The sequence below is a fragment of the Lonchura striata genome, chromosome 7, assembly GCF_046129695.1.
Source record: "Lonchura striata isolate bLonStr1 chromosome 7, bLonStr1.mat, whole genome shotgun sequence".
Lineage (NCBI taxonomy): Eukaryota > Metazoa > Chordata > Aves > Passeriformes > Estrildidae > Lonchura > Lonchura striata.
The window spans coordinates 2,342,465-2,368,845 of NC_134609.1; the positions used below are offsets into that span (position 1 = coordinate 2,342,465).

The window sequence follows — 26,381 nt, forward strand, 5'->3', positions numbered from 1 at the left end:
CCCATGGTTTTAAAGAAAGACTCAGTAGTTTTTAGTCGTCTGGTCTCAAGGCAGTTTATTGCAAGTTATCTATAAGATTTTCTTCTTCTTCTCGGGCTGCTGTGGTTTGCTCACAGCTCAGGCAGAGGCACACACACACCCTGACATCTCTCTGACCCCGACTGCTTCTTCTCTCCCCACCCAGGGCTGGTGCTATTTTTTGTATGATATATTACATGTTAAATGTTTATAGTTTTTCCCAATGCCTATTACCTATATTAAATGGTGCTTTTTTACTCTAAACCAATCTGTGAGTGCCAACATCACCAAGAACATGGAGGTAAGGAAGGAGAAAGAGGGAGGACAGGGCAGGCCCAAATTCCTCCATCTTAAAACTTCTGACCCCCATGTACAAAACCAAAACCCCCCTGTACAGCACTCAAAAATTCTTCCCTTTACTTTGTGACTACTTTACTCTAGTATCTAAACTTTTGTGACTTCTTGTTCTTCCTTTAAGGTTGATAAATCGTTCCATGGTACAAACCCAAAATCACAGCTGTTTGCAGCTGCCTGCCAGGGTCTCCAAAGCTTCTGACCTGGACCCAGAACATCCAAAAATGTCTGAGGGACATTTTGAGTTCCCACAAAACAATGCAAAAGCCTAATGCGTAAAATTGACATTTCATGCCAACCTGTGACATCAAAGAGGCAGTGTGGGTTTTTAACATGCACTTCTCTGGCACATTTGAGATTTCAAATGCCTACCCTTAAGCACCAAGGTGAAAAGTTGCTGAAAATAAGAGTCTATTAAGTAGTCTCCTCATACTGGAGTTGTGAAAATGGGTCTGGACAGTATAATTTCCATTTCCTAAGAAGAAGGGAAAAAAAATGAATCTATACCATCTCTAGAGTGAGCTGAAAAGAAAAAATGATGTGACACTAGAAACAGTTCCACAGAACTTTAGCTAAAAAGTGCACCTTTCTTCAAGCAAAAACAATTAAATGTTCTCAATTCTGACTTAAAAAATTGATTGCTGTGGAATATTTATTTACAGCATTTGTATCTTTTATGTAAATTCTTTTCCATGCTGTATGAGAAGCTGAGGGATTTCACATTTTTCTTTTTTCCTTTGATTTGAACAAAAAGAAAACTCAAATAGAAATATTTAATATTCCTTATATAAAATAGAAATAGAAAATGAGAAATTTGAAATGCTCTCACACAAAGCTTATGCCTCACCTCACCAAACTGATTTGGTAATATTTTGGAGAATTTATACTGAATAGTTAATTTCAAAGAGCTTACAAGAGAAGAGATGATTCCTGTCTTCCCCAGAAGGACAGAAAAAAGAATGTACAATGTGCTTTCTCCTTCATACCCTGGAAGCGTGCAGGACGCAACAAGCAAACAAAACCAGACACAAAATCAAGGCTTGTCATTAAGCCATCCCAATTACAACATTAGCACTCATTTTTATGTCTAAAATTAGATTTTAGACTTCATCTGACATAGTCTTGAATACTTTTGAGGGCAATACAATTAACAAATAGCCAATAGCTTGTACAAGATAAAATTATTTTATCCTTTACATGCTCCAGTACTTGCTTATATCATTAGATTACTGGGAATTTACTGGAAAGAGAGAGTTTGTCATATAAAAACATCTAATGCAGACCTTCTTACAGCAAGCTCATACCTACAACAAATATAAGTCCAGCTTTGTACTTGAGGACATTCATTCAATGGCCAGTGTAGCTCAGTTATTTTCTGGTTTGGTGATATCTGAGGAATAATCCACTGGCTTTGCTAGGCAAAAAAACTGTAGCAGAAGTGTTTTAAATAATCCTACTGATTCATAATTATGTCTTACTGGCATTGTCATTACAATTTTTCATACAAAAGATTAAGAAGTAATCAAATTGAGGAAAAATTGCAGCAGAATGAGAGGTGTCTGCAGTGCTTTCCATAATTATGTTTCTATCATCTCTACAATGGCAATTCATCACCAGCTGTGGGCAATTCACTTTCTCAATTCATTGAAATCAAGACACTTCTCTTTTTAGAAAGAAGAATTCTTTTAATGCATTTAATTTAAATCAAACTGCACAGCAGAGCTCTCAAGACCCCCACTCAAAATTACTGTCATTTGGTGGCCCAAACCCAAGAGGTGCATAATTTTAAAACTAACCCACTCAAAGGGGACATATCCTAAAGCCAAGCAAAATAATCAGTTTGAGAAGTGGGACTCAATTTTATTAAGGAGCATCAGTTGTAATGCCAAAATGACTGCTTAGCACATCTAAACTGAAAACTCATCACTGAAAGGAAAAGTGGCTTTATCAAGTAATTTCTCACAAGAAAACCTCTCACAAATTATTCTCATTTCATCTGCAGACATAAACCCTCATGGGTTTTTAAGGTATTTCTGCTTTCTGTTAGACCAAATTCCTATGCTCAAAGCCAAAACCAATCTCACAGACATTTTTCCAAACAGATATGGAGTTGTTTCTTGTAGAGGCATTAGACAGCACTTTCCCCCTACATTCCCTCACCTTGGGGGTTTGTCTGTTTAGGTGCCACCTCTGCACCAGCCAGCAGTGCCCACCCAGGGAAACAAAGGCAAGTACAGGGACAGAATTACTGCTCCCTGAGATCTCTAGCCTGAGGGTTTGTGAAGCTGAAAACATAAGGACAGAACACTGTGCTTAATATTCAACTGCACATGTTCTCTACCAACACCTCTTTCACCTGCACCTCATGGGGATGTTTGGCCTCCTTTTATGTTTATATTTAGGCCTTAAAATATCCCACGGGCATGAATTATGTGATGTAATTATGACATGTCAAAATAAGACAGGGTTTCATTTGCTTTAAGCCTCATGCTTGATAATTTTACCAGGTTGCCCACATGTGTTAACTCCAAGCAATAGTGAGAAACCATCTTCAAATAAATCATCTCCTCTCTCTCCTCTCATAATGAGTTTCTAGACTATTTTCATCTCTCCTCTTACTCACTGTTTTTTTCCAAGGTGACAATCCAGATTAGCTTTTCCCCTGTGTAGAAGCTGTTATATTTTTCTTAGCCTTCACTGTATTTTTCCTATTTCTGCCTGCAGCAAGTGACCTGAGTGACCAGAATACTGCAAGTACCCCATGGAAATGTAGAGTGACCCTTGCCTGACATTGACTCTTTCTCTCAAACTGCCACAGGTGAAACACCAGTTCCAATCACTGATACACACACAGAATCAGCAGCTATTCAGTAATGCTGTGCCATGAGAGATGTGGGAACATCAACGTTTTCAACATTTGAAATTGAATTTTGGTTTTCAGGTACCTATGGAACACAGTACAGAGGGGGCACAAGTGCCTCCTGTATATTCTGTTCCCAAAAGTTCTCAGCAACACAGAAACCTGTGATCCCACTCATGATCCCAGTTAAAAACAACATATTTAAACCTCAGCTATTCCTGCTAAAATAATGCAGTCTGACAGTAGCTGTTTTCTATGTCTCAAAGCCCAGGAAGTCAGAGTCACTGTACCTCAAGGCTTTTCTCCTTTGGAAAGTACAGAGAAGCATTACCGAAAGGGCTCAATGATCCCAGCATTCAAGATGTGGGATGAAAACCAGAATGTCTCATCTATCAGGCTCTGAACTTGAGCATCAGTCCACAGAAAGTATTTCATAGGCACTGCTCCTTAATTGTGTGTTTTTCTGCACTAAAAATGTCACCTCCAGTTAGGGGATTAGGTACTTCTGGTTCTGGCTGAACTAGCTCCCTCACTTAGCTTTATTTGACTATTTAATCTCCATAGGTTTGAAATAGTTCCAGTGCCCAGTCTATGCCACACCAAAAGAAAACCAGGTGATGTTTGACTTGTGGTCCCATCATGGAGCCCAAGTAGTGAACAGATAAATTTCACATTTCTGGCAAGACCTCACCCATGTTCATTTGCTCTGGAACTTCACCTGAGCATTTACAAATCAGCCACACAAGGGCTGTGGCTGAAAAGCAGATGATGAATTCCTCATTGCATGTCATAGCTGGCAGCAAGAAAATGAATGCTGTGATTTAATGAGGTTGCAGTTTCATTTTAAACAAGAGCAGCTGATTCTGCCTAGCATCTGGCTCAGCAGAAAATTTCTACCTTATTTTGTAACATGGGAACAAGTTTAATGAAAATGAAGCCAAAATGGTGATTTGCATGTTAGTGAAGCTGAATGACTGAGGTAAGCCATAAGTGAAAGAAAACATGGAGCCACTGAACACGTAAGCCATGATATATTTCGCAGAAGCAATAGAACTCAGACATGATTTTAAAACACCTCAGAGGTGGCAGCAAATAAATCAGAGAGGCTACCAGTTCAAAAGCTAACTGTGTATACACAATTCAAAGCCTGCCTGCTGTCAGGTATTGACAGGACACAGTATTTCTGCAATCATCTGGCCAAAGGGTTAACGGGATAAACAGTGACAAGCTCACACAGACACCACGAGGAGAAATATTGACTCGACTCCGGCCTCAGATGCCTGCCTGCAGCTCTCCTCAGTGTCAGCAGTGACTCCAGGCACGTGTCTGCTGTCAGCATTTCACTCACAGACGTTCCCTATCAGGAAGCATTTCGAATCCATTTCCTTCATTGCTATTCAGCCTTCCCTCTCAGCAGGCATTGCCAGATGTAGCAACTTCCTCAAGCACTCCAGGAAGCTGCTGTCATTTATGCCATTATATTTGGCTGCTTTCTTTAGTATGCAAAGGAGGCTGGTACCCAGAAGCACAACACACATGGCTGTGTGTACTCAGCTGACCTCTGAAGGGCCCTCCAGAGCCACCCATCCACAGCCAGGGCGCATTTGGACACGAATCCCTCACAGGATCATCCCAATTACCAGGTCTGTGTCACAGCACACCCAGAAATAAGGAATCCCAGTCTCTGGGGATGCTTACCTGAGCCAGGAAACAGCTTTGCTTTTAACACTGGATATGAACAAAGACTTCTCCACACCACTTGTCAATGCTGATGCAGAAATACAGCTGTTGGGAGATTTTATCTGCTCCATAGTCTCCTCACAGATACTTGAGGAGATTCCATAGCTAAATACAGAGAATTCCCTTACAGCAGGAATGCAGCAGGGTGGTGGAAGAGAAATGAGCTTCTCACCTTCTGAGAAGATGTACTCCTCACCTACAGGGCAGCACACAACCATGTTATGGTAGCAAAGGCTACCACAGAGTTTGAACAAGTTTCTGAAGCTGCAGATGTTGACACAGAATTCATGGAAGTAATAATGTCCAACACAGTGGTTCCTGTGCTGAAGTGCAAGTCAGCAAGGTATAATTCTGCTTCTTAATGAAGCCAGAACAGGAGTGGGATTGCTAGTAAAGGAAAACAAATCCAAAAAAAAGATACTTTTCACAATGAATTGTTTGTGTGAGAAAGTATTGCCTTGCTTTTGCCAGTATTTCAGGGTATCATGGGCTTAATTAGATATTGCACCAGCCTAAGTGTATAAGTGGCACAGAGCTCACTTAAAATGAAAAAAAAAATGACAACCCACAAAGAAAACAAAATCTGCTAAAAATATATAATGTTTCTTCCAAATACATGTGTGACATTTATTTTTCTCTTAATTGACTTGCTTTGATTTCTCCAGTGACATAGTGATTGTCAGTAGTTTATTATACCCTAAAGTCTACATGGCTGCTCAACCAAATGCTGTGTAAAGCACCACTATAAAGGGGGATTCCTTGTGATTTCAGCCTACTCCTTCCTACTGTTAAAGTCATTGGCAAAATGGCTTCTATCACCCAGAGGCTGACATATGAAAAATTATACTCTGATTCTCAGAAAGACACCCAAGCTTTTGAATAGGTGTTATCTCAATACACTGAGAGGGAAGAGAACAATTCATAATAAACCCAACTTTCCAAGAACTGCTAAGAGAAAGACTTGTGGCAGGAAATTCTGGGATGAAGCTAAGCAATAAATGTAAGAAAAAGGCAGGCCTTTTCAAAGTACGTATTTTAAAATAAAACAATATATTTCAGCAACAGCATCACCAACACTTGCTCAAAAATAATATCCCCTTGCTCTTTCTGCAGGCTATTTCCAGTGTTCAAGGATCTCATCCTGCCAGTCAGGTACTGCATCTGAACACTGATGTTTAACTAAAATTAATTTCCAAGCAATCCCTTATTGTAAATGCAGGCTAACCCAATAGAAAGAAATTATGACATATGACTCAATTCAGAAGAATTAATTATTTCTTTATAATAACTATGCTAAAATACATTAATATACTATATAAAAGGAGGATACTAAAACTCCATACTCCTTTCTCTGACACTTTCTCTAACTCAAGTCGTGACCCTCTCTGAGAGTCCAGTCCCAGGTGGGTTGGATTGGCCATCAGGCTCAAACAATCCTCACCAGAATCCAACCAAGCAATCACCCCAGGGAAACAATTCTCCAAACACATTTCACATGGGAAAAACAAGGAGCAGAAATAGAAATTGTTTTCTCTTTCATTTCTCTCTGGGCACCTCTATGAAAAATCCTGAGAGTGAAAGAAATGTGCTTGCTATAATCCCCCATTAAAAAGAAAAAAATAAACCCACGATTTTACCTTAGAAATGTGGCCAAGAAATCACTTTAGCTTTTGAACAACCTGCAAAGGAGATCAGTGATCTAACAAATACTGTATCAAAGGAGTGAAACCCAACAGAAATGAGATTCCCCATTTTTAGAACATACTCTAAGAGCCAGACTGCAAAATTTTCTCACAAGGAGGATCCAAAACCCATGAGCACTAGACAGAAGGCACCAACACCATGTCAGGCACTGTCCCAGCACAAACACCTCCATGTGTTCTGATCCAGAGCCCAGAAGTCTCTCTGAAAAACTGCTCTTCCAAAAAGCTGCTGTGATCTGGGTTCTCACCTGGAGAAGTCTAAGGAAAAGTACAAGGACAGAGCCCTGGATTCCAGCAACTTTTCCAGGCTGGCTACTGAGTTTTGCAGGTAGATGCACCAGAAGTGCTCTCTGGAGGACAAGACTGGTTCTCCTGCTCCCTCATCCCTGCTTTGCAGGTAGAAACCCCACCCAGAATCTCCTCATGAAGCCCTGGGACAGGAGCTCAGCTTTGGAAGTGCATGGTGAGTGCCTTTGTCCCACCAGAAGCCTTTCCTACCTGTAACTTCCAAGCAAGCAGGACATGTGGCTTTCAATTCCCTCAGACTGAGGAAGGGAAAATTAAATGTATGTTTTTAAGACAGTATTTATAGTCAGAGAGATACATATCAAATTACTCTAGGTAATAACATCTATTCAGTTGCATGCCACTAAAAACCAAACAGATTGTCTCACCCGGAGCCTTGCAGGATTTTCATTATAACTAAAAAGATCAGATTTAACACAAGAACATAAAAACATGGTAAAATGATTTAAAAAATCCTTCTTAATTAGGTACTGTTGTGTACATAGAAACTGAGCAGAGGCTAAATTGAGTCCTTCAATTGAGTCCTTGAATTTTTCCTAATAATTATTTTCATTAATTATCATTGCCTAAGAGGAGGGCTGCTTAATTCTAGTATGACACAAACTCAGAGGTCAACTTAGAAAATATTCTAAGGAATATTTTGAAGGTACTGGAAATTTTTGCTGTTACAAGGAAACAGAATGAAATCTAGTAGAAAAAAATCAGCTCCTTAAGACTATAGAATTTCACAGAAAGGCAAATTATTTTCAAAAAATGAGAGTTCATCAATTGAAAACACTGAAGTGGAATGAGATTTTGAAAAAAAATTATGGTAAATATTTCTTTATCTCCAACTGCCTTCAGCTAATGAAAATTCACTGTTAAATATTCTCACAGATATACACCAAAATAAGAGAAAATAATGGGGAATTGAACTTTCTCAGAGCTCTGCAAAAACACCCAGTTTAAGTATAATACATATTTTAAAAAGTAACAAAATTGCAAAGGGCATATCCTTTCAAAAATACTGTAATATTATATCTCAGCCACTGTTCATCCATCCCTTGAATAATTTAATTTCCTCCCAAAGATAACAGTAATTTTGGTTTGTTTGACAGCACTACCTATGGACAGAGAGCACACCCTGTTGAACCAATCTCACCATTGCTTCCCTGCCTTCCTAATAATCTACTTTTTGATATTCTTTTATTTTTAACTCTCTGGCCACACAGGCACTGCAATGTTCTTCATGCAGAAAATAAAACTGTACAGATATATTTGGAAACTAATGCAAAAATTTTAAGTAAGCTAAATGCTCAACAGGGCTTTTATTTTTTAACAACTGAGAGGAACGATCTCTTGCAGTGTTCTTGACACTTTGATCACCAAAATCCTTTGCTTTAAAAGTTATTTAAAAATTATTGTGTTATTCTGTGATCGATCCAACGTAACTGCAAATGCACTCAGCTGATGAACAATATTCTGTAATTCTGAAGTATTTTTTTTTCTTTTTTGGTATTGCTCAATACAGCTTTTGTCACAGAAATATCAGAAGTACTGTTTCTCTCTTAATGGGCTATGGATATGAGCAAAGTTTGGGTAATTAGGAAAAAACACTTTTTTCTCTAATCTGTTAAAATTAATTAGAAGATATTTCTTCCTTGTTAAAAATCACAACACTAAACTGAAATTATGCAGAAGTTAAATATATTTTAAGAGTAAGAGGACAGTACAGTTAACCCAGTTCAGCAGTTGTTCTTTATCGCCTCAGTTTCTTCTGTTTTCGAAAATAATTTTAATAATTGGCCTTTTTAACCAGATTTCCTGTGGGTCACATCATGGCTTTTAAGAGAATGCAAGCTTTAAAGAGAGTTTGTTTTAAATAATATCTATTTTTTTTCTTTTTCCACTTAGACAAAAATCCCCAGATTTTGAGAAATTAATTCATTTTAGGAACAGTAAGGCTCCTTCCTCCAGTCTTGTTGAGGAGACTGTAACATCACAATAGAACTTTCACTCTGCTAACTTTAGCTGGAGCAGAGGGTGAGCACCCCAAGCCCTTTGGCAGTCTGGCAGCACATGGAAAACATGCTACTGAAATCACTCAGCTGTGTATGAAATAATTAGAAGCTAAATATTGTTTGCAGAAATCACCGGGGAAATACCTTATGTAATGGGTAAAGTCAATAAAATGGAAATGTTCATGGAAAAATTATGACCAGTAAAGGAAAGTTCACAGGTCAAAGAAATTACTAGCAAAGAACTCTATCAGTTGGATTCATCACAAAAGGAAAAGAACAGTAATTACATCATTTGCTGCTCCAGGAGATGAAGTACACACATGACCTGGAATGCTTTTGCTAATAGATTACACCTATTACAATGCATTAGAATAAAAAAATATATAATTGTTAATCTCATTTCTGCAAGCATTTAAATGTTCAACCCTAATAAAAGGACCTAATTAGATTACACTGATAAATGCAAATCTCTTCAAAATAGCTGCAAGCAAACACACGTGCCTCGATGGTTTCCAGCAAGAATGACAAGTGGAAAGCAGATGGCAACGTGAAAGACTTCAGTTCTCCTGGAGCCATGGGCTAGGAAAGTTCTCCCAGGTTCAGCTTTGGCAAGCTCAGAAAATATCTTTAATTGGCAATCACCTGAGCAAGGATTACCACAAGGGTGAGCAAGGACAGAGACAAGCACTCACTAAACCACCAATGGGACTTTTTCATATGGACATAACCCCATAAAATATGGGGGGGAAAGGAAGACAAAGCTTAAAAATTGATAATGAATAATACCCAGAAGGACAGGGTAATATGAGACAATGAGTTTTAAGACAACTTGGGCTTAAATGAGCATTTCTTGCCTGGAAATATAACTACCAGGCCATGTAGCCTTGTACATTACCAAAATAACAAAGAAAGTCAGAAAAGAAAGGTGCAAACATTGTGGGTCATGAGGGGTGCTCCTGGAACCCCTTTAGTCACCCAGGGCTCTGCAGGAGGGCTTCAGCCATGCTCACCAAGGATTTGAGGTGTTTGATCAGCTCCAGTTAGGTGACTTTCAACCTATTCTACATCCAAGCATCTTCTGTTTGATCCTTTCCCATCCCTCAGGTTGTGCTGCTCACATTTTGCCTTTTTAAAACAAGGCCTCAGCCCCAGGGACCTGCAGAGACTAATTAGAAAGGAAAGGTGAGTGCTCCCAATCCTGCCACAAGCCAGCTTCAGCTACCCTGTGCCTACTTTTTTTCTTCCCCTCTTTGGTTAAAAACCAGTACAGCTGTTCAATTTTTAATCCATTAGTTGGAAAATTAAGCAATTCATGCTGAAAACATCTGTGGGCAATGATTTATCAAACACTGTTATAGGAACCAAAGTATAAATTGAAGTCAACCTCAAGAGCTGGAGGCTTAATATATCTTCAGGGAAAAAAAAATAGAAAATAAAAAGTGAGAGAATGGCTTTTCATAGAACCTAAACCTCTTGGCAATTAGAAATAGGAAGATATTCATGGGTATGATGAAGAACAAAATAAACCATTACAGCAGCCTAGAAAGGATAATTTCATAAGAGTAGTTTTATTTTAATCTCTGCAGAGTGATGTACTCATTTAAGAAGTACAGTCAGTGATCTGACTCTGTACATGCCACTGCACTTAAGCTATATGATACAAATCCTGTAAATACTCAATATTTAAAAGTGGTTTTCAGGAAAAAAAATTACTGGAGGACAATGATACCTCTTCTAATTAAGGTAATTGTGAACAAGATTTTGTGTCATCTTGATTAAACAACTGTTTCGCAGACTGTTGACAAGTTTCATTAAGAGCAAATTATATTTTCTCTCCTGCAAAATTAAGAGAGCATTAGAGGGAATTATCAGTCCTCACTGATTTTATCAAGGATTATATCAATATTTTTTTTATCAGAAAGCCTCTCATGCAAAATACTGCAGCTCTTTTACACTGATCTGCTTTCAAGAAGCAATGAAAGAAGCTAAAAATGCCAACAGTATATACTTACAGCACTAAATAATCTATAGTTTTGATGGTAAATATAGAAAGGTTTATCAGCTAACAGCTGAGAGGTGCTTTACCCTGCAATGCCCCATTTCCAAGCTCCTGTGATATTTCTTGCCCCAGAAAATTGGGAATTTATACACTCCTGTCCAAAAACTGTGTTACTATAGAGGATGCTATTAACTGGAAAATAACAAGAGAATTATAACTTTGTCTCCACCAGAAGAAAAGAAAAGTAGTGAATAATTTGTCTTTTTAATTCAATCTACAGAAGTTCCTGGCTTTTTAAGGGTTAAAGATTTTAATTATTACTCCAGAGCTCTGTGTGGTAGTCACATAATTTTCACAATACTTTTGTGACATTGCTTATGAGTTTGAGAACTTCAACCAATTTGCACGCAAATTCTTACACATTCCTACTTAACCAAAATGCCGCCTCTTTTTTTTTTTCCATTTCAATCAAGTACTTGATTCAAATTAGTTTTTCTAAGTTCTTAGTCTGTACTCCGAGAGCAATTAGAAGCACTGGAAATACAAGCCAGAAATATCCCCATCACCTTCTTGTTCCTTACAGTCACATAAATTAACCCTTTTCCACATAATGTGCATATGTTGCACATTCTGCCCCAATGTTTTCTTCTAAATTAAGACTAAACTGGATAGCTTATCACAAGCCCTTTTTTTTTTTTTTTTGGCACCACCACAAAGACTTTAATATATTTACACATTTGCATGGAGGTAGCTCTAAGTACAGTATTAATCAGCTTAAAAAAAAAAAAAGTAGAATTCTGCCTTTAAATTGAGAGCCAAACCTTTCTTATCCACTTCTGTCTTTTCCTTCTTCTAATTCCATCTTCTCTGAATTTTTTTAGTAACTTAAGATTGAGGGGGCTTAGAGTTTGCTAAATTGGATGGGAAAAGTTAATGCTTTGAGAAGTGTTTGATGTTGGTTAAATGTTGCACTACACCTTTTGCAAAAGTTCTCTGATTTTTTTGAAGTTGCCAATAAAGTTCTTTCTGTTGTTTTGACCTCTCGAGAATATCTTGTGGGTATTTCTCCCGAGTGTCTAACCCAGGTGTATGAGCCAATCCAAAACCCTTCTGAGTGAGTTGTTTGAGGCATTAGAGAAGCAGAAACAGTGCAGCCAGTGCAGGCCACTGTGGATGTGCTGCAGGGCTGCGTGGGAGGCACAGCCCTCCAGAAGGGAGCCCTGGGCTCCAAACTAGCACCCCACACCACCAGTTACCCCATCTCCCCGAAGGGCAGCAGCTCCCAGCAGCACACTTCACCTCTTGCTTGGGTTTAATTAATATCCAGCCCTGCCTCTGGAAAGCTGCCAGGCTGAGCACAGGGCACTTCACTTCCACCAGGCTTCTCTCTGTAGCAGGTGAGCTGCCAAGGCAGGTGTTTGCACAGCTGCAGAAAAATCTTACCATGTTTGACTTGGCCTTTAGACACACACCCAAGAGTAACAGAGGCTGTAGTAACCTCTGGGAAGTGATTCCAAAGTGATGCAGCTGATAAACAGAATCCAGACAAAAATACACTGTTCAACAGGACACCTGATTATTTTAACAGGGAAGCCAGGACAGAGTCCTCTGGCAAAGAAATGAGAATTTTTACTATAGAACGGGGATTTTTTGATGAAGGTAACATATGATGAAAACCCTCTCCCTGGGGAAGAGTTTGAGTCTTTTATCCTAGTTGGTATATCTCTACAAATTCATAGAATCATGGAATGGTTTGGGGTAGAAGGGACCTTAAAGCCATTCCCTGCCATGGGCAGGGATACCTTCTTCTATCCCAAGGTGCTCCAAACCCTGTTCAACCTGGACTTCGGCACTTCCAGGGATCCAGGAGCAGCCACAGCTGCTCTCGGCACCCTGTGCCGGGGCCTCACCACCCAATTCTTTCCCAATATTCCATCTAACCCTGCCCTCTGGCAGTGGGAAGCCATTCCATGTCCTTGCACACTAGACCCTTCCAGAACATTTTTCTCCACATCCCGGTTTAAAAGACAAATCTCTGCCAAGGAAGGTGGAAACTTCCCTTGGCATGGAAAGTATGAGCCCCTCAGCTTTGAATTAATAGAACTTTGAATACCAGGGGCTCTTGGGCGAAGCTGTGGCCAGGGGAGGGGCAGTTCTTTGCTGTCTGTGTGTGCACAGAGCCCAGCGAGGGCACAAACCCGGCCCGGCCGCGCTCGGCGCGGCGCTTTCCCCAGGGCGCAGTTCCGGGCACAGCCCAAAAGGAGCTGGGGCCAGTTTTGGGTTTTTTACAAAAAAGCAGCAGCCAGGCTCCCAAAGCCAGCTGGCAGACACCCCTTCGGAGTAGGGGAAGGGTCCTGGGTTTTCCTCTGAGGCACCCGAGTGCAGGGTGAGGGTCCTTTCCAGTGAGATCAGCTGTGGACAATGTCCAAGAGCCGCTCTTACCCGCAGTAGGAGAAGCGTAAAAAGACAGAACTGCATGGTGACAGCAAATTCTTCCCACAGCAACCACAGCCCGGCCATGTCCCCTCCAATCCCAGAGCAAGTGGAGTGAGGAGCAGAGCCCAGTCCCTCAGCCCCCAGCCAAAATCTCGTGGTATCGCTGCACTGCCCAAGAGAAGGCCCCCGAGCCAGGAGACTGCAGTCAGCTGCACCTTCCCCCTCATCCTCTCAGCCACATCTTCTGTCTTAAGTATCTTACCAGCTTTTAGGCAACAGACGGGAGAAAATTCCCTGAGAGAAGTATTAAAAAAAAAAAAAAAAGGAAAAATCCTAACTTCCAACACTCTGTCTTTCCTGTCGTCTCCTTCAGGCAGGACAACTGCAGAATTTCTGCAGAAACAGTCCCTGAAGCAAAGCACCAATCCCTATCAACTACTGACTCAAAAGAAACATAAAACACCATTTTCCCCAGTTCATAAGAACCCCAGAGACACAAGAAGAAGCTGCTCCAGCATCCCTCCCTCTCTATGTCACAAATAGTCCCAGGCAAACCCTTGGGGACATATGTTCAAGTGTTTGTCAGTGCTAGGGAATTACACTGATGTAAGAGTAAATGAGAACAAAGGAATTAAAGTTACTTTGAAATTCTGTAAAACAAAATTACTTTCCCTTAAGTTCACACATTTAGTTTAGTCATTAAAACTTTTTAAAAGAACCACTAGGTTTTATTTTATATATCAAAGAGTAAGCAACTAACATTTTTTATTTCCTCTGAGACTTGCAAGAAACTGATAAACATTTACATTTACTGTAAAAAGTTAAGTTTCTGAGTCAACAGTGTATTATATATTTATCTTAATTGGGCTGATTTTAACCTCCTTAAATTCTGCCTAATTTTTTAACTTGGACTTTTATTTGTTGCAGAGTTTCTCATAAAAATCTGCAAACAAATTACAAACAGTGGTTAATGAGCTATGCATAAACCTTCTCTTTTTTCTTTATCATTCATACCATCTGCTTTGGCTGTTTTATTATCAGCCTGTAAGCCAGTAATCTATCTACTTTATTTCCTATCTTACTCGGAAAAAAATGAAGAAATCCACTAGAGTTTTCAAACTCCCTGTTTTCTCAGAGTTTTCTTTGAGTGATGCCTTATTGCCCAATCTGCCTCATGCTGTTGTTTTCTCCACTGCAAAATTGAGACTTCCAGTTCTATTTAAAGAGCCCCTTGGATTTCCAACATACCCCAGGACAGGACAGCAATTCCAAGATCAAATCAATGTATTTTACCCTTATTCACCATTGCTAATAACGAAAAATACTTCTTTCCCTCTCCACCTTTCCTATTGCAATCTTTACTGACTACAGATTTGACATGAAATACAACTGTGGATTTATGGGAAAAATGAAAACTGGAGTATTTATGTCTTATCTCTCCATGTAGAATTATTTCAGCACAGCCTTTTCTCTGTGCACTACAGTTTAACAGGTTCTTTGATAGAGATGTTCCTTTCCTTCTACATAGAGCTAGCAAAATTCTGTATGTCTGGATTTTGACATATTCCATCATGGAAGTATCACTGGGATGTTAATCTAATTAAATACCCTCATTTTGTCTAAAAAGATCATTAAAAACTTGAATTATCCTCTTCTGAGCTAGGCCAGTACTGCATACAAGTAGGACAAGAATAAGTAACAGGAACAAGTTGTTTAAAAATCAATGAAAAAACCCTTAAATTCAGTGCTCTGTGGAATACAACCATCACTAAGCAGGTTAAGGAAAAGTTTCATCATGGTCTCTCCTTTCAAATTTAGCCATTATTTTCAGAACTGACAGTTGAGTAGCATTTGTTCTTTATAGTGGAATGACTGACTTGAGGAAAAGTTGGAAAAGCCAGCAGCAAGAACAAGGCTTTATTTAATGAGGGTGAATTTGTGAGAAATGATCCTAAAGTGAGCAACCATTAACCACTAAGCTGAAAAATGGCTTTTGAATCCTCTGCAGATTTCCTAGCAGAGCTGCTGTTCTAGTGCTAAGCTCCACAGAGACTTTAATCCATTCTGCACCCGAAAAGGGGCATGGGAGTGAAATTATTACAGTTTCAAATGCAAGCTCAGGGGAACCTAGCCTGGTGCTGAAAACTTATACTAAACTGAGGTAAAAAAAAAGAAAAAAAAAGATTGCATAGAGATTCTGAGGTGTCATGACTGTCTTGGGCAAGCTGTGTACAAAAGGAAACTGGTAGGGTCTGTTATGAGTTCATGTATTTCTTAGCCTTCACCAGCTGTGTTCTCTCTCGTCCTTGTGCTCTCACATATATTATAGCACTTCAGCAATAACCAGGACACCAGCAAAGCTGGCTGTTCCCCATGTTTTCTGATTTACTATTTGTTTTATAAACCAAAACAAGCCTAACCGAACAATTTGTACTTTTTAGTTTATTAATAGTAAATTTCTGTGGGAAGAAGAACCTCATCTCCCCAGGTATAGAAACTTGCCAAAAAAGAGAGAAGAGTGCAGGTCCCTGCTCTAAACTGCTTGGAAGTCCACAGAAAGACCATGGAAACATTCATCTCTCCTAACTGCAATAATTTAAACCTTGTCTGCTCTAAGTTGGTTGCAGGGACCTCCACAATCCAAAACAATTCTGTCTTCAGGTACGATTCATCACTCTGTGCACACACCAATCTCTCCCTGTCGACTATAAAGAGGACCCAGATGGGCAGTTTAGGTCAGGGAGCCAACTTTTAACACCACTGTGGTTAAATGAGATCTGTTACTACTGTCTGGGGTGGAATGCATTCCAACAGAAAGTCAAGCCAGGCAGGAGTCTGTGGCCAAGAAGGGCTGTGATTTCTGCATCTCCAGTCCCACCTGTCAGTCACTAAAGACTGTCACTCTTTGTCACAGAGCCCTAAAGCAGCATGCCAGCCCAGGGAAGAGCAAACACCAAGCATATCAATTAATTTTTAGGAAGGTCAATTAATACACAGCTTGACTCTATTTCTTCTTCAAGAGCCACTGGTATCTCTTCTAATTAATCTCCATTTGTACCATGTGGAGTGAAACGCAGTTTGTAAAAAAGGCACCAGGCAGGTGTTGTGACACCTGAGCAGGTCATGCACCCAAACTCACACAGCAAAGGCTCTTACTGCAAGTGCTTTGCTGCTCAGTGCAACAATACCAAGGTATCCTTCTCGGGCCCAGTAAATTATAATTTAGTAGCAAGAGTGTCATGCTTAGGGCTAATTAGCCCTGACTGGTCTTAATAATTAGCTGTGGGCCAGAAGACAATAAGGCCCTTTTCCAGTATTTTCCAGAAGAATGCAGGTTGCTGTAATTCCTGTGTTACAGTACTTGGGTACACAGAAAGGCAGGAAACCAGGAAGCAGAGTTGCTTTTCATTTTCCACACTCCATGTCCACAAAAACACTTAAGGGATAACAGCAAAGGGCAACTCTTAAGATACCAGCAGTCATTAAATACCACCCATGTGGTACTAGGCTTCAGTTCAAGGGAGGCATTGAGCTCTGATTAAGCATGGAGCACACCCTTGAAGCTATTTCCAGAATCTACAACTGATGCACTTGCCTGTCCTGATCTCTCTCTTGTCCAGTTTCTGAGGTCTGATGTACACTAAAGCCAGGCAGGAATAAAGCCACTCCTGTGATCTCACTTGACACAGGTTTTCCTTCGCTCACTGTTCCAGGCTGCAGTTCTGCATTGCTTTTCCCACTAGGCCACTTAGCTTGCTTCCATCCAGCTCAGCTAAAAGCACAACTGCTTAAATGCAGAAAACTTTAAAACAATTGGAAGCAGTTCAGAAGCAATCTTTCTGCCATAAAATTTCTGTTAGTAACTGAGAGTTTAAAAAAGTTCTCTCTTGTCTGGAGAGATAAATACACACACATATATATACACATACACCTATACTCATCTATACATACATATTTATAAAATATGTATGTATATATATATATATATATGCACACTACATATATACATAATTACAGCACATCTAGATTACCATTTCAATTCATACAGAATTGGTGTTTGAGGAGAATCCCCTCAGTCCCCCCTCACCACCCTTGGATCAGCCAATGGAGAGGTCTCAGAACACACAGACATTTTGAAGAAACTGAAACCAGATGTGCTTCATCTGCTGCTGTTGCCAATTCAGTTCAAGAGCCCAGAGCAGTGGTAGACAAAAATAACCTCTCCAAAACAGATCTAATCCTGTGGCACTCTCCCACATGCCAGGATGGACACAGTCAGTCCTATCTGTGTTCCTGGCATGGGAGTCCTTCTCCTCCCAAGTTTTTGCTAGCTTTGAAAGGAAGGAGGCCATTCAACTGCTGTCCTCTTTCCCCTGGACAAAGGTGATACATCATCTTCTCCTCTCTACTACATTACAGGCTATGAAACATTAGCCTTTATTATTTTCCTCACCAGGAACACGCTTCTGCAGGGCTTCTGGGGAAGAAATGAGACTGTCTTCCCCTCACTAAAATAATTAATAACAGTGGACCTCTACAACTGTCAGGCAGCCCAGCTGCAACCAGAAAAACACCAAGGACTAAGACTCCAATTTCATAGTGTCAGCTGTGGCTATTGGTGTCCACTCATCCAAAGGAGTGACTGATTCTCAAAAATAATTTCTCCAAGCTGAGTAAGAACTTAGCAAGGTCTAAAATGACAGAACTAACAAAATTCATAATGTTAAACATACTGCTTTTAATATTTAACCCCCATAACATAAAAAAAAATTCCCAAACCAACAGAAATTTTTAATGCATTAGCAGCTAATCTTTAACCTCTCCAGCCTCGATTCACATAGTCATAATCGTGTTACATAAAATGCCCTTTGATTCAATTGCTGTACGATCCATTACTGTAATGGAAAAAGTAATTAGCATTTTTAATTAATGAGAGACTTGAAAATGCACAAATAGAGGCATGAACTTCTGTTTTTCTTGAGCTAATAATAATAATTGTATAAAAATACACATCAAACTACAGATCTAGTTCTCACAGCTCTGATAAAAATGATGCTTTAAAGTACCAAACAGAAATACTTGCTTATGAAGAAACAATTAATCATCCAATTGGACAAACTAAAGGCATATCACCTACTCACTAAGGATAAACAAAAACTGTGGCATACAATAAGAGCTCAGCACAGCTAATGAGAAGAACAGCATTTTGTGGCAGTGTTGCTGATGCCTTGTGAAGGCTGACCTAGAGCAGAGGCCAGAGAGACTTAAAGAATAAAGGAGGGATTCATTAAAAGGATCTCCTCAATGGATCCACCTTGGGCAGCACAAGAGCCCAGCCAGGGCTGCACCCAAGATGAACCAAAATGGTCCCAAAATGCACGAGCGCTCACGGGGCTCTCACTGGGATCAGTTCTGCTCCATTGGCACATTGGAGTTCATTGTCCAATTCCAGCTTTAGCCCAGGCAGTCCCATCCTGCTTGTTTTTCTCTCTTCAGTACACTTTATGCTCTTGAGACTGAGATTTGGATCATTTGTCCTTGGTCCCAGCTAAAGAAGGAATTTTTTTTGTCTCCCTGCTCTGTGAAGAGTTCACCATCCCCTAATATGAAGCTCAGAATTACACACTGAAGCAGCACAGATCTGAAAAACACAAAAGCTGAAGCCTGAGGCATCATTGCTGTAGCCTGTGCCTGGCAGCAGAGCATGGATGGCACATCAGGTCTCTGGAGGAGCTTTCTGATCACCACCTACAAGAGAACTGCACATTACCAGTTCTTGCATGAATATTTAGACACAGGAAGAACAACTCATAAAATGGTTCATTAGAATGACTCAGCTTTTTTTTTGGTTTAACTGAATTGTGAACAAGTGTCCCCCTGCTCCAACTGTATTTCAGTCTGATGCTACTGTAACTCATTTATTTCTTGCAAGGAGATGAGTACCACAGCAATGCACTGCATGTTCTGCTTGTCTAGAACCCAAAGGAGGATTTTTCCTCAAACCAAGGTTACCTTTGGGTTAAAATACCCCTTCTGAGTGGGGGCTTTTTTTATCACAGAATCTCAATGCAACATATATTAATTCTTGAAACCATCTCTCCTGATAGAGATCCCGAAATTTCTCTGGGGAATTACCAAACCAAAGTAGCTTCAAACCACCTAGAAGACTTTATAATATTTTCAGAAAGTACTTATGATTAAACCAAAGATTTAAAAATGCAAATTCTTGAGTAAAATAATTCTGTGCAGTGCACAGGGTTGAAAATAATTTTGTGAAGCATGGCAGCTTATTTTTACAGATTCTCCCATGTGAGATCTAGTACTCCCCAGTGTAAGCCACTAAGTTCCATGCCATGATTTTACTTTAAAATGCACAATTTATCTGTTCAAAATGAGTTGAGCAATTCAACTGGAAAACTGAAAAAGCTAATATAGACATTCACTGAGCCAAGTTAAGGCAAACACTGCTGCCATCACAGAGTGACCTATCCCTCTACAAACCAACAGTGTTTTCATCATTTTAAGGGAAGGGACATCAGGAAGCTTTGTGTAAAGAATACTCACTCTAGCACTCTCTTAAATTCAAGAAGTAATTGAAAGGATCAAAAAATCAGAAAGCAAAAATAAAATAAAAATTCCATAGCTATAAGTATGAATGTTCAGTACTGACAGTTGGCGATAGTAATTTTAGAAGTTAAATTAGAAGCTAAACATTTCTCATCAATAAAATACTTATAGAATTTAATTGCCTGAAGTAGTGCAGAAAAAAAAAATCAACAAAGAGAGGACTATAGGTTAATTAGTTATTTAAAACAAGAAATAGGAGTTCACACTTGTACTTGCATTCTCTAGATTCTTTCATATATCACAATATATGGTGTATCACAGCCCTGGGTCTCCAATGCTAACATTAGCCCTATGACTTAACACTTTAAAATTGATTCTGGCAAGTCTGACAACAAATTGAATGTCACTAATTAAACTTGATAACAAAAGGGTATGGGCTCCTTCAACACACCACTAGAACTCAGCTGCCACAGCAAAAAGAAGACTTGAAAATAAGGTTTTGCTTCAGCAGGGGAATGAGTCAGGCCTATCAAGCAGCTACACTGTGACTAAGATGTCAGGTTTTATGCCTTTGCATCAGTGACAGCAATCATGTGCAGTCTTTGCTTCAAACAAAGCCAGCCCACCCCTGTCCTTAATCTCCAGTAATATAGCTGGCCTCTGCCTCACCCTGCAAAAAAAAAAAAGGGGAAAGTGGACAAGATAATTAGAGATTCTAAGAACTTTTTCAATTAATCTTGAAAGTTAAGACTTTGAAAACAGGACATCAAGTGCTCGCAGCACTCCAGAGGACATAAACAGACCTCCCACACAAGAACAGAAAAAGGAACAGCAACTAAATCCACAGAAACTGGGCTCAAACACCCTTAGATCCCAAAGTGATCCTTGCTCAAGGGAATGTCCCTCTCACTAAAGGCAGTCATGAATCCAGGGCTGGAAAATTCATGTCAAACCAAACTGTAACTGCATCACCAACTCTTTCTAAACACTGGGCAAGTCACAAAACAAGACAAACATCAAAACCTGCAATAATAAGTTCTGCAATTAATCTGCTGCCTGTAATGATTGCTCTGTGTTTTATCTTTAGAGACACCAAGTGACCACTGAGCAAGAACTCCTAATTTAGTCTTTTATAATCACTGAGGGATGGATGGATGGAGGGAGGGATGGATGTGTCCCACACATCGGCCTGCCTCACCTGGACATCCTGTTGCAGTTTCCCAGCTGGAGGTGTGTGCTTTTCAAAAAGAAGTTCCCAAAGAACCATCTCAGAGCAGCATTTTTCAGCCTCTGTGAGGAGCACTGGAGCATTTATTTGGAATATACACAGCCCACAATCCTCACGATTTTACCAAAGAAAGTCTGGCGACAAAGAAAGCCTTCAGCAACGTCGGATCATCTCCATGAAAGTGGAGAGGAGCTCTGGAGAGGACAGACAAAGGAGGGCACCACTGCACTCTCATTCCCTGCACCAGCTGCATCTGAACCAATGGCTCCAAGCTCTGATTTCCGGTATTGCTTCAAGAGAATCCAACTGGAGCAAAATGGACAACTTGGAGCACACTCTGACAACAACAGTCAAACATCCCTATGTCCTGAGGACATCCCATAACCTGTTCTGTTGTGTAATTCACACCAGTCCCATGACTCCATAAATAATGGACTAAATGCAGAATGCACTTGACAAAAATGTTGTTTTTCATCCAAGCAGTTCTAGTTCAGTGGAACATTTATTTTGTTTATCTATGTGAAATACTGAAAATGGGCTGTCTGTTTCAACTTAATTGCAGCTGCATTCATCAGGAGGCTTTCTTATATATCTGAAGTAGATGCTCCCAACATCACATTTTCATAAAATATTGTAATGTGTGAAAAACTGAACTGAGTTCTCACTTGTTTTTTTAAGAGTTAACTTAGACATTACCTTAGAGAGTGCCTCAGACCCTGAAACACCTCCCCACTGCTCTATTTAATGAGAATACTTCATTTCAATATTACTTTACAGCATGTTTCATCTGACATGTCTCCAATTTGCTAACTACAAAATGTGATTATTCCATAAAATGACATTGTCTATTAAAAATGAAAGAAATACTATTTAATTTGAATTGTATTACTAATTTACATCTACATATAGCTTATTAACTGCTGCTGGCCTCTCAGTTGGGTAGGCAAGATAGGAAATGTTTCAATTTATGTGATAATTAGAGTAAGACCAGGGGTTCTTTCCATATTTAAAGTGCATTTCTTCTCTGAAGAGTGACTTTTGAGACATTAGTCTGGTAGATTCCATATTTCTCAAACATTGAGAAGTTCTCTGGGTTACAAGTGAAAGTGCTTTTTCTCATTTTGAACCCTATAACATCCATCAAAATCCAACTGGGTTTGTTACTTGTCATATTACTCAAACGCCAATGTAGGCAAGTATTACATTATTTTGAGGGGAAAAAAAAATATGTCTCTGGTTCGATATTGGGGTCATTTTAAGCCTGTGACTTAAAGGAATTAAGTGACTTCCGAGTGATTTAAAAAGGAATTATCACAGTCAGGAAAATAGAGTGTGTCCTTCACCAAAATATTAGTTTTTCATTCTTGGTTTAGATTAGTTTGCTCCATCCTGGAGAAAGTTTTTGATTTGTAATTGAAATTTTTACTCAGGTTCTCCATGAGAAATAATTTACAAGGAGATTCAAAAATTCATGGTTATTGAGACAGCTTATTTGAGAAAGTATGAACATAATAATAAAATAAAGGTTACTTTTGCTGGATCAGTAGGGATTTATTCCATATTTGACCTTTCATCTTTGTATTTAAGAATGCAAGAAAACTGCCCTCATTACTAAGGTAGAACTCCTGTTCAGGCTTTCAGTGACACCTGGAAAAATGCAGCATAAGGCAGCCCCCTCCTCCTCCCCAACATCCCACAGCAGGACACGGGGGGCTCCCACAGCTTGTGCTGCTGGACCCCTCACACTGCTCTGGAAGCAAATGTTCCAAGTGTTCTGGAGTACAACTACATAAAACACCAGGGAGACTTTCTAATGGAGAAGCAGTTCTCATTATTTCAGGAGGTTCCTAACATGCCAATGAATAGGGAAGTTCCTTGTCCATTTTGTCAGGATGCCACAGCCAGCTACTAAATACCTACTGGTTGATGCCAAAATTATGTTCTTGGAGATGGAATGTAGATCTTCCTGTACTTTTCTGATGCTTATTCCAGTTTACTGGATCGTTAACATCATACAAAGCCCAGCTGCTCTCAGGCAGTGAGGGCAAGTGCTCCAAGCAGGCCATGGTCTCATTTTGTGCCTGCCAGTCCCCTTCTCTGCCATCACACATCCCTCTGGCTCCCACACAGCCGATTTCACTCCACACTCTGATACAGAATCTTTCTTTCATAATTTGTGGGACAATTCCATGGTATTTTCTGCTCCCTCTAGCAGAAACGCCCGACCAGAAACAATCTCACAAGACATGACTCTGTGACAGAAATTTTAACTCCTGCCTTTGGTCATTTCTACAGACACTACAAGTACTGTGATGACTTCATCAGCTCTTCTGTTGATGTGGATTTTGTGGAAGAGCTCTGGATTTGACTGACTTTAGCAAGATGATTATCCAGTCAGAAACTTCTGCACAGAAGCCATATCCCAGTTGCTGTCCAGTGTCAAACAGAAGCATGCATCTGGCCTGGTAAGTTTGTCAAAGAATCTTTTTCATGATTAAGTAATTAACTCTCCAGAGCCCCAAATACCAAAATCTTTCTAAAATCTGTTTAAAAAAGATAATGCAATTATTATCTGCAATCACACCTGGAAATACACAGAGGTATGGATCCCAGTAAAAAGTCACTTCTGACAGCCACATTTTCTGCACTGTCACAGAATCCTAGAATGGTTTGGGTTGGAAGGGACCTTTAAGCCCATCCAGTGCCACAGGCAGGGACACCTTCCACTACCCCAGGATGCTCCAAGCCCTGTCCAGCCTGGTCTTGGACACTTCCAGGGATCCAGGGGCAGCCACAACTTCTCTGGACATCCTGTACCAGGGCCTCACCCCCACAGGGAATAATTCCTTCTGCATATCTAATCTAAGCCTGCCTTCCTTCATCTTGGGGCCATTCGCCCTTGGAAATAACTTCCCCTGGGAAACACCTCCCCCTACAAACCTGTGATATGTAATCTCTGCATCTAGACAGAAAAAAAAAATATCCATGCCACTTTTGGAGGATGCATCTAAAACCCTATACAAGAAAATTATGGAAATAGTACCACAGTCCAAATTTTGTCCCTCCCTCTGTTTACAACATTTTCTTGAATAGGAATATTTCTTTAATCTTAAAAATATTTATAGTATTTGAATACATTGGACATTTCACTTTCCTTTGTTATGCCTCTGCTTTAATTTATTTCTATTTTCTTTCATTTCTTTTAACATCTTTTTCCTGTAGTTTCTTGTCTACAGTCATAATTTCCTTCAAAAGTGCATGATACCCAACACATCCTTTTAGTGTCTAGAGAAAGGAACTCAATTCCCTGAAAATTTCAGCCTTAATTTTCCATTATGCAATTTCCTTTTGCATTTAGCTCACATATATAGCCAGTATTAATAATTTCCTCAGGAGACAACCTAAGATGATAGTAAATGCATTCATCTCAACATGATTCTTGATCCATGAGAGTGTAACAGAGCCTTGGCAACTACTGCTACCTCCACATGTAAGGTTTAAATAACACTTTCTTTACTGTGGACTTGTATAGCACTAGCCTGAAGTCCCGGAACAGTTAGCAACATACAAGGAGACTCCCAAAATCAATAAAATAGCCTGACACGTCTGCTCAAGCAAATAAAAAACCATCACCATCACTGTGTGTATCTTTTAAACATTTATTTCCTCCATAGCTCAGGGCAGTAGCACAGTAAACATAGCACAGCTTCAGCAACATGTCAAAAAACATTGTTAAAGACCCAACACTGAGATCTGTCAGGGCTTTTAGCACTATAAGAGAAAGGCCATTTCACAGTGTTTGGTTGAACAACAGCAGAAAAAAAAAGAAAACAAAACAAAAAAAAAGCAAAAACACCAAGCAACTAACCAAAAAACCCCAAATACACTACCCGCAGGTGCTGTTACAGAAAAGGAGTGGCAAAGCTGAATCATGGCAGGAAATCCTAAAAACATCCCTGAAAAAGAGATCAGTAACTCCATCTCTGACCAGAATAGATACAGAATCTGCAATTCTGTGTTTGGACAATGTCAGGAACAGCAGAAGAAACACAGCAACACTAAACCAAAATTAGCTAAACTGGCATTCAAACAAAACCCCTGGGCCCTGGCCATGTGCACAACACAAACCATGCGTGAGGATACATCACCACAGGCTGAAACTGATGTTAGGAATCCCAGCTGCCCTTGATGTCACCCTTGAATCCTGCTGTTCTATCACTTCTCATCTTGCATCAATGTACTTTCAGTCTTGGGATCACAGTTTAACAGCAGATAAAGGCCTCATCTCCTCACTACTGACACATCAGAACAGACTGTTAAACAGCAGCTGACTCTAACTGAGCATTCCTAAAGAAATCACATCTTGTTCTTAAAGGGATTACCTTTCTTAGCTCCATTTGGATTTCAACCAACCAAAAAAAAACACCTCAATTAAAATAGATTCCGCCATTTCTGATTAACTTGCTATGACAAATCATTTGCATACACCTCAGCTCCCTTTTTTTCCTTACCAGAAACTACTAAACCAGAGACAACTTCAGAGAAAAATAATGGGACTTGGAAGCTAAAAACCTCTAACCAAACAGGCCTTGTTCCAGCCCAAGTTAGTTGGAAATGCCATGGTTTAATCAGCAATGTTGTGTACACATTGCTCTCCCTTCAGTACAGGACTGTCACACCTCTCACCAAGGAATCCACTTTGCTCAAGAACCCTTCAAGGATCTCTGTCATTATTAGACCAGATGAGACCAGTAACTCCAGACTTGATTTTGTTTGCTCTCTGACATTTTGTTGAAGCTGTATTTTTATTTTGGAGGATGGCACTCAGAAGATATATTTCCCAGGGTAAATTATAAAAAATATGAGCATTCTGTAGAAAGATTTTATTTTTTCTTACACGTTTTTATATCTTCTAGCAGAATCTGACCCCCCTTCTGACCTGATTTTGCAAGCAATGGTACCATGAGAATATTCTTTAAAAAAAAAAAAAATCAAACAAGGAAGGAAATGTGAATGTATTTCCTTGAGTGGTTCTGTGAGTCTTTTCCAGTGCTGAATTCAGACTTTCAAATACTGTAGCTTAACAATCACCACCATGAAAACATGAGTTTGCAAAGACCTGGAAAAGCCAGAATTTGGTAGAGCCTTTTCTTAGGATAATCTAGAGACT

At 39.7% G+C, this 26,381-nt stretch overlaps 1 long non-coding RNA gene across 1 annotated transcript in view; it reads right to left on the reverse strand.

Moving 5' to 3' along the window:
- The window catches only part of LOC144246565 (uncharacterized), a 76,512-nt gene extending 51,121 nt beyond the window's left edge, over positions 1–25,391 (reverse strand). Inside the window, exon 1 of the long non-coding RNA XR_013340223.1 lies at positions 25,360–25,391. This is a non-coding gene — a long non-coding RNA (uncharacterized LOC144246565). The remainder of the gene's footprint in view (positions 1–25,359) is intronic.
- Between the last annotated feature and the right edge of the window lie 990 nt (positions 25,392–26,381).